This window comes from Elgaria multicarinata, chromosome 8 (genome assembly GCF_023053635.1).
Source record: "Elgaria multicarinata webbii isolate HBS135686 ecotype San Diego chromosome 8, rElgMul1.1.pri, whole genome shotgun sequence".
Lineage (NCBI taxonomy): Eukaryota > Metazoa > Chordata > Lepidosauria > Squamata > Anguidae > Elgaria > Elgaria multicarinata.
In genome coordinates this window covers 84,500,382-84,515,445 of record NC_086178.1, presented here as the reverse complement: position 1 = coordinate 84,515,445, position 15,064 = coordinate 84,500,382, and the positions used below count along the sequence as shown (strand labels likewise).

At 43.3% G+C, this 15,064-nt stretch overlaps 1 pseudogene; it reads right to left on the bottom strand.

Moving 5' to 3' along the window:
* Nucleotides 1-3,955: 3,955 nt before the first annotated feature.
* Nucleotides 3,956-13,993, bottom strand: LOC134403171 (uncharacterized; annotated as a pseudogene).
* Between the last annotated feature and the right edge of the window lie 1,071 nt (nt 13,994-15,064).

Here is a 15,064-nt window from a genome sequence, read left to right as displayed (position 1 = left end):
TTTTTAATGAACAGTTCTTTGCCCCATTAAAGTGAGTACAGACTCATAACTCCTAAATGGAGCATGCTCAGTAGCGTCGTTCTCCCCCCTCCCTCCTGTCTCAAATAGATTGGAATTTTGGAAATAAGATGGCTGCCTGGCTGATTTAGGAGCCATTTCCTTCTGCCAATAAGCCAAGGCCCTGTCTGGGCCCTCTCCTTCCCCACAGTGCTGTGGAGGCCAGGGACGGAGAGAGAAACTATCTGCCTTGTTTGGAGGGATGCCCTTCCCTGGCCTCCAAGGAAAAAGAAAACCTGGCTGGCTCAGGTAGGGGGTTGATACACTTTGTTGTGTGTCTGTGATTGTGAAGAGGGAGGAGTGTGTCTGTGTTTGAAGTGCTGGTGCATCCTTCTTAATTCAAAGTAAAGAATATATGGCAAATTTTTCTTTGGGGTGGCAGTTCCTTACCCAAGCCTCTTAAAGTTTAAACTTTATGGAAAGAAATATTCAGACTAGGAATGAGAGGAGGTTAACCCTGGCCTATCTGCCATGAGTTTAAACTTCTTCAGGTAGTGTGTGTTTCTTTAAAAGGTGCTGAACTACATTTTAAGCTTTCTTTAAAAGATTTGTGTGTGTTTTGGTTGTACATAGAAATATTTTCCTTTCTCTGTGTACCTGCTTCTTATAAGCTAAATCTGCTTTATGTTTGTATGAAAGGAAAACGTTTTCTAAAATGTACATCCATGAATCTTATACCCAAAACATTACTTCACACCAGAGAAATGGTTAAGGGACCTAGTTTTTGCTACAACCTGGCACCCTCCAGTTGCTGTAGACTTAGATTCACAGAATCATAGAATTCAATGCCCCTCAGTAGTTGCAGTAGTCCAGGGCATGTAGTCCTCTTCATCCTCCTCTTCATTTTATCCTCACAATGACCCTGTGAGGTAGTGTAGGCTGAGGGAAAGCCGGGAAGGGGGGCATAAGGAATTACATTCAGATACAGCCCCATAGCCTGGGTGTATTAATTTATTACATTGATATACCACCCCATAGCCAAAGCTCTGCAATAAATACCTAAATGTATTTGTGTTTACCTAAATGTGTTGTTAACAATGATCTCCAGTTATTGATATAGCAAGAAAATACGAGCAAGGAAGCAACATTTGGTGATGACTTTTATCTGGAAGTTATGTGATATGTGGGTTATCAAGCAGTTATATGAAAAATGCTAGACACTCTGATCCTTGGTTTAAGTGGATTCTTTAATGTCAATATAGTAAAATTTATAAATTTTAGTGTAATTTCTTAAATAATTACACTATAATTATAGTGTAAATTGCAGTGTAAATTGGGAAATTATTTTAAAAATATTTTTTCTCCCTTGTGTGGGTTCTTTGATGTCTACTCAAGGTCCCACTACAGCTGAAGCTTTCCCCACATCCCATACATTTATATGGCTTCTTTTCTGTGTCGTCATCCGTTACACAAAACCATGAAATTCAATAAACAAAAACCCTACGGTTTACAAAACAACATTAAAGGCTCTACAGTTTTCAACCAAACTCCTAAAAGCAGGGAAATTGGGAGTTAAGGCTCACAAGCCTATAACACCACATCCTCCCTAAGGAGGCAGAAAGTGCCAGTGAAATCCTCATTCTCCAAAAGATATAAACCATGAGGACAGGATGGAGAATAGGATATGCAGAGGTGACTGTGGGGTTGTGGAAAACTGATGACGAACAACTTAGAGCAACAGTCTTTTAGGTTCTCTACCCGTTTTCTTAATGTTGTACATCTTGTCTGCCAGCCAAGAACTATTCTCTATAAAATGTTCACCTTACCTTTCCAAATGGAACACCAGCACAGAGACTGTATAATCCGCACCTTTTCTAAAAGTCTTCCAAGTAATGATAACAAACATCAGAAGCTACTTCAAGTTATGCCTTTCACAAGGCAAATGATTTAACATTTTAAATGTTGGTGTGATAAATGGAGTTTTGATTTGTTTTTTACTTTAGAAATGGGTGGTGGTAAACATACTGGACAGCGCTTGAAACACTGGGTTCTATCCAGTATATCCATTCAGCTAGCGAAACAGATTCCCTCTCTCTGCAACAACCAAATCTGGTGGTGGTGAGCAATCTACACTACTGCTTTAAAGCACTTCATAACAGTTTTGACAACTGTTGGGGCCCAGGACACACTGCATATAGTGCTTTCAAAAAGTTTTCAAAGTGCTTTAAAGTGCTTTAAAAGCAGTAGTGTAGATCCCCCCTGCTCTGGTTGGTTGGGGAACCCTGCAGAGCGGGTGGGTGGGTGGGGGTTGGAGTCGGGGAGAGGAAGGAAAATCCCATTGTAGGAAAAGAAGTCAGTTTGGATGATGTTGGATGTAGCCCATTTTCCTAAATGTTCAGTCTCACAATATCCCAGACACCGTAACTTTGGGTGGTGGATCCTAAGAACAGAGATGCTAAATGCAAGGTTGTCTGTATGGTGTGATTCTATGGGAGCATAAAAAATCCAGAGAGTGTAGCCATGACCACAGAATGCAGCTTCATGAGAACATCAGCTGTCATTTAAAAATAAGAACAGGTTTCTAGTTCTTCTGGTTTTTTCTTATTTATTTATTTATTCCATTTCTGTTTGAAATATGCTTAAAACTATGCCAAGTGAAACCTCAGAAGCCAGAGAACCGTTTGAACAAAGTTTCCAGTGGTGAAGGACAGGTCTTCAGAGCCCTTGCCTGGTCTCATGACCAGCAAATTTGGAATACATTCTTCAAAACACAGACGGGGTAGTAGGGTGGGGAGCACATGTGTCTATTGTCCATCTAGATGAGCTTTCCTTAGAGCAAAATGTAGATTACTTTGTGAGCAATCCACACCCAGCTCTACCAAAACAATTTGATCACATTCATGTAAGATGCCAGCTGGATTCGAACCAAGGACTTGTAACAGCAGGGTCACACACCTTACTCCCTGTGCCACTGGGGCAGTTCTCAGAAAGAAGGAGTTCCCAGTTCCCAGAGCAGGCCCATGACATTTTGCTGCCTGAGGCAAAGGACAAGATGGTGCCACCTCCCATTCCATGTACAAAAACTGACTGGGTTGGCAGATTTATTTATATTTTTTATTTATTTATTACGTTTATATATCACCCCATAGCCGAAGCTCTTTGGGCAGTTTACAAAACTGTGAACATTAAAAATATACAAAATTTAAAATCATCAAAACTATAAAAACAACAGTATAAAAACGGTATCCATTTAAAAACAACAGTTCTGGGATATGTTAAAACAAACACACTTAGCGTTGTTAAATGCTGTTAAGTGCCTTGGACTCTGTCTTCCATACTAATGATGGGACAAGATGGCTTCTTGAGTAGATGCTTGCGAGGGAGAGGGCCTACTTACTCTCCATGCAAGCTACTTAACTAAGGGCAGGTGATGGCAAAAACAGAGCACGTGAGAGGGCTGAGGTGACCTACCCTGGAGTGGTAGCACTGGCCATGACCTTCATACAGTCATGACAGGCACTATGTAATTGCAACCATGGCTTTTCAGTCTAAACAAGTCATCTCACTTCGCCTTCTGCTCCACCGGTTATTCTGGAACCTAACCTCTGGCTTGCCTTACATCCATCTTTATCTTCAACACTGCTGGGCACTGAATGTCTGCAATAGCTTTCTCCGAACTGGTGGCGTCCAGATGTTTTGGGCAACAACTCCCATTAGCCACATCCACCATGACCAGGGATGATGGGAGTCACATATTTCCCCACCGCTAGACGATGACAAGAAGCCAGTGGCAGATTCAAGGCTACAGACCACTTGGTTTTAGAAACTTTCAAAACAAGCCAAACAAAATGTTCCACTGACAGCATTTAAAACACCTCTTATCCTTCTAGTACCTGAGCAACTCACTTAAAAGGCCTCTTAGGATGCAATCCTTACCTGGGAGTAGGCCCAATTGATCTTAGTAGGACTTACTTCTGAGTAAACATACTTTGGATTCCACTCTGAATTGCCATGGTAGTTCCTAGCCATCCCAGGCAAAGAACTCCCTGGTTTGTTCCATATCAAGATTGTCTATAATACAAATGGGACAGTTAGAGTATTCTGGGGTAGTGTTTGTCCTTGGGCACACTCCTATGATAAGGTTTGTACAGGACAGTGTCCACAGTTCCTGGATGCAATGAAACACACACTACTTTTGCTTTTCCTCTCCCAAGTTCAATGCTGGGATTTTGGGTGGCCATGTTCAAAGTTGCTTTAGACATCCGGTAGCTATACCATACACCTAAAGCTGAAAAACAAAAGCAGAAACTGGTAAACTGGTTCAGCCTGTGCCGCATGTCTGCAAGTCACAGTCAACACCTCCGCTTGCAACATCTGCATTTTCCTATCAAAATAATTGACTAACACCTGGGCAGCCATTTTGTCATTATAGGTGGGCTGGTAATTAAATCCACCAAGTTGTGCTAACACCATTAGTGATACATGGTCATGTTTATGATGTCCTCCATCACTGCAGTAATAATGATCTGCAAAACATGCAGGTATTTCTCAAGGAAATTAATTACTTAATGATCATTTGTGTGTGCCAATCTCTCCGAAGTCCTCAAGGCACCTTACAAAATACTCTCAAGTTAGATCAAGAAGGTTTCCAGATGTAGTACAATCATCCAACAGATACTGGCATTGACTTTCAAAGAAATATGTAAAATTCCACTCTGCAGAATGACCATTGTCAAGTTTATGAGCTCCTCTATCACTGCAGTAATTAGATTGTAAGCCTATGCGGCAGGGTCTTGCTATTTACTGTGTATAATCTGTACAGCACCATGTTCATTGATGGTGCTATATAAATAAATAAATAATAATAATAATAATAATAATAATAATAATACCAAATATCACTGCAGATCACGCAGATATTTCTCAAGGAAATTAATTACTTAGTTATTATTTGTGTGTAGCGTACCTTCCCAAATCCTCAAGGCAGCTTACAAATACTCTCATGTTGGATCAACAAAGTTTCCAAGTGTAGTATAAGAATCCCACAGATATTAACAAAGACTTTCTAAGAAATATGTACGTAAAATTCCAGTCCTGACAATACAGGACACTACCGAGAAAAGATATTTTGCTTTAAGTGCAACCTTGCAACAAATCCTGGTTCTTTGATACATGTATGATACAAGTATGATCCATGTTTGGAGGAATGTGTGTCTCATTCTCACATTATGCTGAGTTGTACATTAAAAAAGGTCCATTTTAAAAGTGTGAATCAGCACTTAGGTTACAAATGTAACAAACCCCAATATTTTTTTTACTACCCTGCTGCACTGAGGTAGTATGACATAGTGGCTAGAACAGGGATAGACGACCTGGTGGCCTCCAGATGTTTTGGACTGCAACTCCCATAAACTCCAGGCAGCATGACCAATTGTCAGGGATTATTGCCCCAAACATCTGGAGGGCATCATGTTGCCCTACCTCTAGGATAGAGGGTTGGATTTAAGACTCAGATTCAAATCTCTATTCAGCCATGAAATTAAGGAGATGAAGTTGCACCATGCCTAATCTAACAAATCTCAGATTGTTGTGAGGATTAAAAAATAGGTGGGAGAGATTATGTATGCTGCCATAAACTTCTTGGAACAAGTGTGGGGTAAGAATTAAATAATAAATAATGCCTTTGTTTACCATCTGTTTATCATATTACAAGTATTGTGATACTCAGAGGATGTTCTGGCCCCAGATACCCCGTGCGTAGCTATTTATATGGCTGTTTAAGTGCCATAGCTTAGCTATGTCTGAATTGAAAGTAAGAACTGAAAGTAGGCTCTGATGTATTCAGTATTTGCCCTAATACAGAGATGGTTGATCAAAAGGAGTTCTAATCTAACGCATATGGGGATTCCGCTACCTTCAGGTGCTTCCTAATTCATTTCAATGGAGGGACCCATGCATATTGGGTTGTTGCATAGGAATGAAGTTGCTCTATCTGGGTCGGTGCTGTCGTGTTTGGATCAGGGTTAATACCTGGACACATAAAGCCAAAATGGTGAAAACACCAGTAGGTGCAAGTAGCTACTCTGCAAGACAACCTGAAGTATTGTTGCAAAATTTTTGAGAACTGGCGGAGGAATCTAGTTTTTTTTAAAAAAAAATGTTAAGGGCACAATCGTACACATGTTTAGACAGGGAAAAAAGCATGGAAATGGTGAGCCCTTTTTTGGGGGGGGGTCTAAATATGCATAGGATTGTGCCTTCAAGCTTTTACTTTTTCATTCAACAATGGCAAGCAAAAACACTACAAACACTCATTGCTTGTAAATAACAGATCTCCATAAAACAACCAGAAAGGGGAAAGGAAAATACCAAGAAGGAAAGAAAACAAATGAATAAATGGGGCCTATTTTGCATTTCCCAGCAATTTAAGATCACAGTCCTTATTTGTGTATCACCAAGATACTAGGAACAGTAATCTCAACAGAATATTGGGGCAGGCAGTGACCACAAACCAACACCGGTCAGCTTTAAAGTCACACTTTTGTTAATGAATTCCCTGAGAGTATGAGTCAACCAGGAAGAAGCTAGTTTTAATTTAAAATCTCTAATTTTGTACTAACTGTGATGAAATTGCCCTATATCCATCATGATTTTTAAGGTTTGGCCAGTTTCGAGATGCTGGATTCCATTTTAATGACGCCCAAATTCTGAGAGTCAGCAAAGCAGCCAGTCCACTAGATAAGTGGATAGTCTTAGTTTCCTTTGTTTATTGCTGTATTTCAGCCTTCCTTAACTTGGCGTCCCAACAGATGTTTGGGACTACAATGCCCATCATTCCCAGCCAGTGCTCAGCAGCCATTTTGGGGGGTTAGCTTTGCGATCCGGGACATAGCAGGTGGCCACCGTGGAGTACATCTGCATACAGCTCAATTCATGCTGAAGTTTCTCTAGGCATTCGTAACACGGAGAAAATAAATTTGCCAATTTACAGGTGTGAAAGAGCCCTTCTCGTGAAAGTAGCTTCAAAGTAAGTATCATCAAACCTGGTGCCTTCCAGAGTTTGTGGATTTCACCTCCCAACCAGCATAGCCAATGGTCAGGAATCCTGGGAGTTATAATCCAAAACGTCTGGTGGGTGCCAGGTTGGGGAAAGCGAAACCGAGTAATATTAATGAAACCTTTTATTAGGGTTCTGCCTACCCATACAGAAATAATAATGATGAATAATTATCTCTAATTGTCTATTTTTCCACAGGATTAATGCTTTAAAGTTACAATCTTATGCCCAATTACATGGCACTAAGCTCCATTAAACTCAACTGGGACATATATGCAACTATGGAAAGTTAGTAACAAACTGGACTTATTTAAATTAGTTATTCTCACGGTCAGGTCAGTGATAACCTCATGACTGCAATTTTCAGGAACATAGGAAGCTGTCTCAAATGGAGTCAGAGTGCTAATTCCTCTAGTCCAGTATTGTTGACCCTGGCTGGCCGAGGCTCAGGAATTTTTCCAGCCCTACCTCAGACTGTCCAGATCCAACGCACGTGTTCTACCACTGAAACACAGCCTCTCTGTTGTGTCACTCCTTTGTGCCTACAGTAGAAGGTAAGTCATGGAATTACCCAAGGGACATCCACATGGTTCAGGCAGTTTTACATGAAGTTACGTCAGCTTTGCAAACAGGATAAATATTTGAGGCAGCATAAAAAAAAAGGGGGGGGGAATGGCTCATTTATTAGATGGCGCTAGATTAGGCAAGAGGAGAAAGGCTCAGTTCCGAAACATTATAATCAGCTGTAAGAACAATGTCTGGAATTTAAGTTCCCATTATGCCGCCCTTACCATTGTCTCATATGGATCCCACCTTTGCGCTCATGTTCACAAGCACAGTCAGGTGCTTCTTGTCTGGATAGTACACTGATACCCAAAAGTTCCAGTTCTATTCAGCAGCAACGGAGTAAAATATTTAGTCACTAATAGGGGGTCTATGGAGTTTGTTATCGGGGTGACTGAAAGGCCGAAGAACACGAAGTAAAGGTGAGTGACCAAAAAGCCAGAAAACAAACCACTAAAACAATTGTAAAGTTACAAAAACAACAGCCGCATCTTAAAAATGAACAAATATAGTACAGCATAACAAAGCCTTCCAAAACCTGGTACCTTCCAGATGTGTATTGGACTACAACCCTCATCATTCTTCATAGCTCATTGTGCTGGCAGGGGTTGATGCGGTTTGCAGTCCAATTCACATCTGGTTAGGGAAGGCTGGCATAACCTTTTGTAGATACAGAACACTTAGCAATAAAATAACTCCTTACAAGGATGTTTCATCATCAGTATTTATTTATTTATTTATTTATTACATTTTTATACCGCCCAATAGCCGAAGCTCTCTGGGCGGTTCAGAAAAATTAAAACCACAAAAAACATCCAACAGGTTAAAAACACAATTACGAAATACAGTATAAAAAGCGCAACCAGGATAAAACCACACAGCAAAGTTGATTATGAGATTAAAATACAGAGTTAAAACAGTAAAATTTAAATTTAAGTTAAAATTAAGTGTTAAAATACTGAGTGAATAAAAAGGTCTTCAGCTGGCGACGAAAGCAGTACAATGTACAGTATTATCAGTAATAATACTACTCACTAAAAATTGGCCTCAATTTAGATTGTCCTTAATTGTCACATTAAGAGGGGATCCCTTTGGGCCAGTGGGCACATTTGGAATTTTAGTGTGCACTCTCACAAAATGTTTGCCATTGGAGGTGTCATGCCCATCCATAAAATGGCTGTCCACAAAACACTCATTTCTCATTAAGCAAACTGGTGAGACTAAAATACTAAAAGAAAAGTAACTTGTTATAGAACCAGGAACTTCAGTACAAGGCAGTTGTCGAAACCTGCCTGCCTTTGTACAGGTCTGGCCCAAGTACAAGTAACACGCCAAAGAACCTCAGCACAAGGCAGGGGTGGGGTCTGAGCTCCAAGCAAAGACACTCTTTTGAGCCCAGATAAAAATAGTGCTGGAGAGCAGCACCTCTCTTCGCAGCTTGTCAGCCTCCCAGTTAATGTTTTTAACTAAAAAAAAAATCTTAAGAAATAAAATGAAAATCAGAAGGGACATGGGGCCTAGCACGCACCAAGAGGGGTATCTGCTGGCACATTGGTGCCCGTGGGCACCATGTTGGGCACTCCAGTGTTTAGCCTATGATACTGGCAATCAAGACGTAAGAGGATTTCTCTGGGGCCCTGGTATGGAGTGTTTCCTCTGATAAATTAAGACGTATTTCTTTGCCTAGCCATTGCCCACTAGCATTGCCAGCTACACCTGGTTATTTAAATAGTTATTTTAATGAGGTGTTATTCTTCTACTGAGCCTCGTGTGGTGCAGAGTGGTAAGCGGCAGTTACTGCAGCCGAAACTCTCCCCACGGCCTGAGTTCGATCCCAGCGGAAGCTGGTTGTCAGGCAGCCAGCTCAGGTCGACTCAGCCTTCCATCCTTCCGAGGTTAGTAAAATGAGTGCCCAGCTAGCTGGTGGAAAGGTAACTAGGCATGTGCTCCACTCCGATTAGAAGCGCAGAAGCAGGAGCGAATTGGCCTGCTCCGCCTTGCTCAGAGGCAGAGTAGAAGCGGACCACGGACCCCTAGAAGCAAGGCGAAGAGAAGCGCCCATTTTCGGAGCGGTTCTCTTTCCGCAGAGCGCTCCGATCGCCATCTTGAAAACATTTCGCCCATAGATAACTGGGTTGTTTTTGAAGCTATCGTTCTGAAAATTCTTGTGCTTAGACAGTCGTGGATGGGGGTCATTTTGAGACTACTCTCACCTCTCTGCGTCGTGTGGGTCACGTGCGATATTTTTTTAAAAATCGGGTAAACGAACATTACAAACAGGGACAGCGCGGGTCAAATGGCGGTTTTCGCCCATAGGATTGCATTGCAGAAAAGAATCGGGGATAACTGGGGTTTTTTTAAGCTATCGTTCTGAAAATTCTTGTGCTCAGAGAGTCGTGGATGGGGGTCATTTTGAGACTACTCTCAGCTCTCTGTGTGGTGCGGGTAACGCGCTAGAATTTTTTTAAAAGTAGGGTAAAGGCGGGAAAAAGATTACCTTTTCGATTGCTGAGGGGCAGAGTCAACTCCCGGTCATGATCACATAATCCCAAAGTTGGAGGAGGGGATAGGCAAAACGGGTAACTTGGGATTCTGGGAAACTTCTCTTTCTTAGTCTGAACGGACTTTTCCCAGTGTTTTTTAAAACAGTAGCCCCACCAAATGCACAAACACAACCTGAAATCATATACTAAGCCAATAATAAGAGAGCACTGCTACCCACCCTAACTTTGGGGAACAACTGAAAAGATGTGGTGCAAGGGGATGAGCTCCCCTAGGGCATCTCATTGTGGACGTGCCCCCACTCTCTCCTGTACTTGGAAGGCCATCAGAGCCTTCCAAAGAGAGTAACCCTGTGGAGCAATGCCTATCATGAGTTGAAGTGACAGTTCTACTTCTCTTAGTGGTGGAGCGATGCCTATCATGAGTTGAAGTGAGCGTTTTACTTCTTAGTGGTGGAGCAATGTCTTTCATGAGTTGAACTGACAGCGTTGCTTCTTAAAAGACTGGTCACTACTAGGACCAGTCAAATTGGCAGCTGCTTCCCCCTCCCCCGGGCACGTCCCCCTATTACTGGTAAAAGACAGATATAACCTTTTTAAAAAAGTTCTTCTTGTTGTTTATTCAGCAACACTGCTGCTTTTAATTCCACCCCTCTTTCGTTTATTTATTTATTTATTTATTCCATTTTATATGCATTACTGGCTTATCCTTGGCTCACTTCCTTATGCCCCCAGAAATGTCTGCTGCCTGCCTGCCTGCCTTCCCTCTCTCCTCCCCTGCCCGCCTTGCAGGGATGTTGTGTGTGTCTGGCTTTGACTCAGGGGAGAAGTCCTTCCTGCGCTCACTTGGAGTTTTGGAAGTTCCAAATCCATTTTTCAAGTGTGGAAGAAGATTTTATAGGTTTATCTCTACTCCCCAATTCATGGCATGTTGGGATTTCCTTTGAAATGGCCCCATTGAGATGTTTGCAGGTTTAAGCCCCGCCAAAAAACAGGGGATGATGGGACTGCCTTGAATCTCGGTGTGCGGCGTATGTATCCCTGGATAAGCTGTCATGGTGGTGAGTTTGAGGGGGTTTTTTAACGTGCAAATTGACGGAGCTATTGGAAAGGGGTGTGAATGGGTGTTGGATTTTCATAAATTCCCCAAAAATCAGGGGATGATGGGACTGCCTTGAGTCTCGGCGTGCGTATGTATCTCTGGATAAGCTTTCATGGTGGCGAGTTTGAGGTTTCTAACGTGCAAATTGACGGAGCTATGGAAAGGGGTCTGAATGGGGTGCCCGATTTTCATAAATTCCCCAAAAATCAGGGGATGATGGGATTGGCTTGAAACTTGGCGTCCGTGTGTATACGTCCATGAGGTGTCATGGTGCCAAACGTGAGGTTTCTAACTTGAACAGAAAAAAAGTTGTTTACTTTTTTAGCTTTCAATGCAACCCTATGGGGGGGGGGAAACGGAGCTCCGATCCGGATCCGGAGTTCCGAGCAGAGCGGAGCAGAAATGGGCGGAGCGGGGCCGGGGCGGAGCAGCCCGATCCGAAAATCGCGGATCTGGAAGTGAAGCGGAGCGGGGGGTCCATGCACACCCCTAAAGGTAACTGCAACTGGGGAAGGCAATGGCAAACCATCCTGCTACAAAGTCTGCCAAGAAAACATCAGCGAAAGCAGGCTTCCCTCTAGGGCCGAATCTACACTACTGCTTTAAAGCGCTTTATAACAGTTATAAAGCGCTTTAACTTTAAAGCGCTTTGAAACTGTTATAAAGCGCTTTAAAGCAGTAGTGTAGATCCGGCCTAGGAGTCAGTAATGACTCAAGTGCTTGCACGAAAGGTTCCTTTCCTTTCCTTATTCTTCTACTACTGTTTTATTGATTGGTTTTATGGTATTTTATCATGTTTTTATCTTGTGAACTGCTTTGGGATTAAAGAAAAAAAATGAAGAGAAGTATGGAAATGTTCTGAAATAAACAAATAAATTTTAGACAATTTTAAAAATACATGCATGTACACTCAACTTTCCTTTGTCCAACAGATATAGGTCACAAGATTAATTGCCCTTTCTTGGCGTTTCACACTTTCAACACTGCCTTCTCATTCATGATCCTGGACAGGGAATAAAGGGACCTCACATGAAGAAAAGGATCTATTCTGGTTTCTCCAGAAACAAATGTCCCTTATGTCTCATAACAGCTTTAGAGACAGTGGGTGCTCCAACAATCTAATTCACCCACATTAAGAACAGGAGAAGGAATTATAGTTTTGAAATGCCAATAAGAGATGCCAGCCTACAGAGATGGCCTAAAACATCTTGGTGCCCAGGGCAAAATATCCAAAGGGCAGCTCCTCTCTGCCTCAACGATGGTAAAAATAAAATAAAGATATGATTGACAATCTGCTGCTTTTGAATGGTGGCCCAATAATTGGCCACCTAACATGGACTGCCTCATCCTGGCTAAGAGCAGGGCTACCCCACCCCCAATGAAGAAAGTTAAGTGTTAAAAGTGATTTGTGCTTCTCCTTTGAGACTGCAGGTGGAGGTGGATCTGTTTAAATGCTCCCCTGCCAAAACCAACTTCCCTGCATATAGAAAATTAACATATGGGGGTGGGTGGGGGAGGCCCAGTCTAGCCTCCTTTATGTCGTCCTGCTTTAGTCTGGGCACAAAACCTTTTCACTAAAGCACACAATTTTCTACTTGCAGCTTGAATATTAATATTCATATAGTGCAGTCTTCCCCAACCTGGTCCCTTCCAGATATTTTGGACCTCAACTCCCATCAGCCCCAGCCAGGAATGCTGGGAGTTGTGGTCCAAAACATCTGGAGAGCACCAAGATGGGAAAGGTTGCTGTAGCACATTAACTTGCAGTTATCCTTATAGCAACCCTGTAAAATAGGTCAGTGTATGATATTCCCAAATTAAGCATGAGGCGTTAAGCATGAGAAAGTGTGGCTTGCCTAAGGACATGGCAAAAGTGAAATTCGAACTGGGGCCTTCTTGATGGTTAGCCTCGTAGCCACTATGCTACCCAGTCACTTTAGTGGTACATACCCAGAGAGGTTTGGAGATGTACCCTACTTGATTGTGCTTCGTGCGTAAAGTATTCCTTATTTATATAAAAAGAGGCTGTGGTGTCTACCTTATACGGGAAAGCCACACCCTATTGTTCAGTAATTCACCTCATCTCAAACTGTATACAGGAGTCTTGTCTCATTCAGTGGTGGGAGGAATGCGCTCTGCCCATGCTTAAAGGCACTGTTTTATTGCTTCCTATTATTCTGGCTTTCTCGAGGCCGCCTTTTAAAATCCAGGCCCACCCATCGCTCCACCTACGTTGAGGCCCCGTTCAAATGAAGTCCTGCCTGCATCCGGGCTTCCTTGATCCCGCAGCCATGACACTGTTGTGCAACCGTCTTCAATCCAATCTACCAGTTTAACCGGACCTCAATCCCGTGCAGTGGGATTTAATCCCAGCCTGGGATTAATCCGACAGCAGTTGCGTAAATTCGGGATGCCCTCTCATTCCGCCGCCCCACCCGCTCCTTGTCTTTGTTTTTAAACCCTGTGCCGCCACTTCTGCCGAGACGCCGCGCAAGCTCGTCTCCCCTCGGCCGCTGGGATGCAGCACCGCCCTGCAACTGACGAGCAGATCCCGCCGGCACCTCTCGGGCCTCCGCCTCCCCGGTGGCGTCCAGCTGAAGCACAGCCAGTTTCTGTGAGAACGAGGCGGGCGGGCGCCGCGACGGGGCACCTGCAGGTGGCGATCACCGCCGCCGCCTCCTTCCCGTGCGAGGGCAGCCCGTGCCGGCAGAAATGCAGCCCGAGCCCCCGGCTCGCGCCCTCCTACGCCAGGGCCACCGCTCCCGCCTCCATCCTTTCCTTCGGCTCCCTAATCCTTCGCACAGCGCATGGCCTGTTCTGCTGCTTAATAATGGCGCCTCCCCCTCCCAACACACCATGGCCCGCCCTACATATTTTGCTGCCTGAGGCGAGGGACAAGATGGCACCCCCTCCCATTCCAGGTACAAAAAATGGACTGGCGGTTGAATCTTTCCTCTGCCCTGGCGGCAGGACAACATCCACCTTGAGGCAGAAGACTCAGGTAGTGGGTGCAGCGTTGGCCATATTGCCCACAGCTCTCTCTTCCAGCACTTCACTGCCACCTCTCATATCAGCATCTGCCACCTGGGGCAACCCCTTCTGCCCACCCCACAACCTGCCGTCTGCCTGCCTCTCTTGCCCTTCTGACTAAAGCAGTGGTTCCCAAACTTTTTCAGGTCACTGCCCCCTTGGTTCCACAAACTCATGCCCAGCGCCCCCCTACCCTACACTATAAAAATCATTATTCAGAATAGTGGTTTTCAACGACCCACCAAGGAAGATAATAACAATAAAATTCAAAACAGTAACAATTAATTGAATACTTTATTTAAAATCCAATTGGTGTGCCCTGCCATACTGGCTGCAAACAGAGGCATTCGCTCTCTTTTCCCTCCCTCCCTCGGCAAGCCTGGGGCAGGTGCTTCCCATTTAGAGGGGATTCTAGGAGTTGAAGGACTTTTTTCTGTCTAAACATGCATAAAATTGTGCCTTTAACTTATCGTGTCACACTAGCATGAATACAGGAATCAAATAGGATTTACTTCTTCAGTGGAACACACTTACTTAGGAGTAAGCACCATTTTGTTATAGGAAAGGATAATGTATTTTAATTAAAATTTTAAAATAATTATCTGCTACCTGGTACAGTTTTCCTATGGAAAACCTGGCTGGGACTGAAGTAGAGGGGCATTAATTTTACTGTACTTATTGTCTTTAAATATGGTTAAATATCCCACAGTTACCTTGCTATTCTATTTGTACAATTCATTTTCTCCTGTCTTTTCTTCACCCTCTCTTCGTTTTCAGGCTGAATCCTATGCACATTTACCTCAGAGTAAGTTC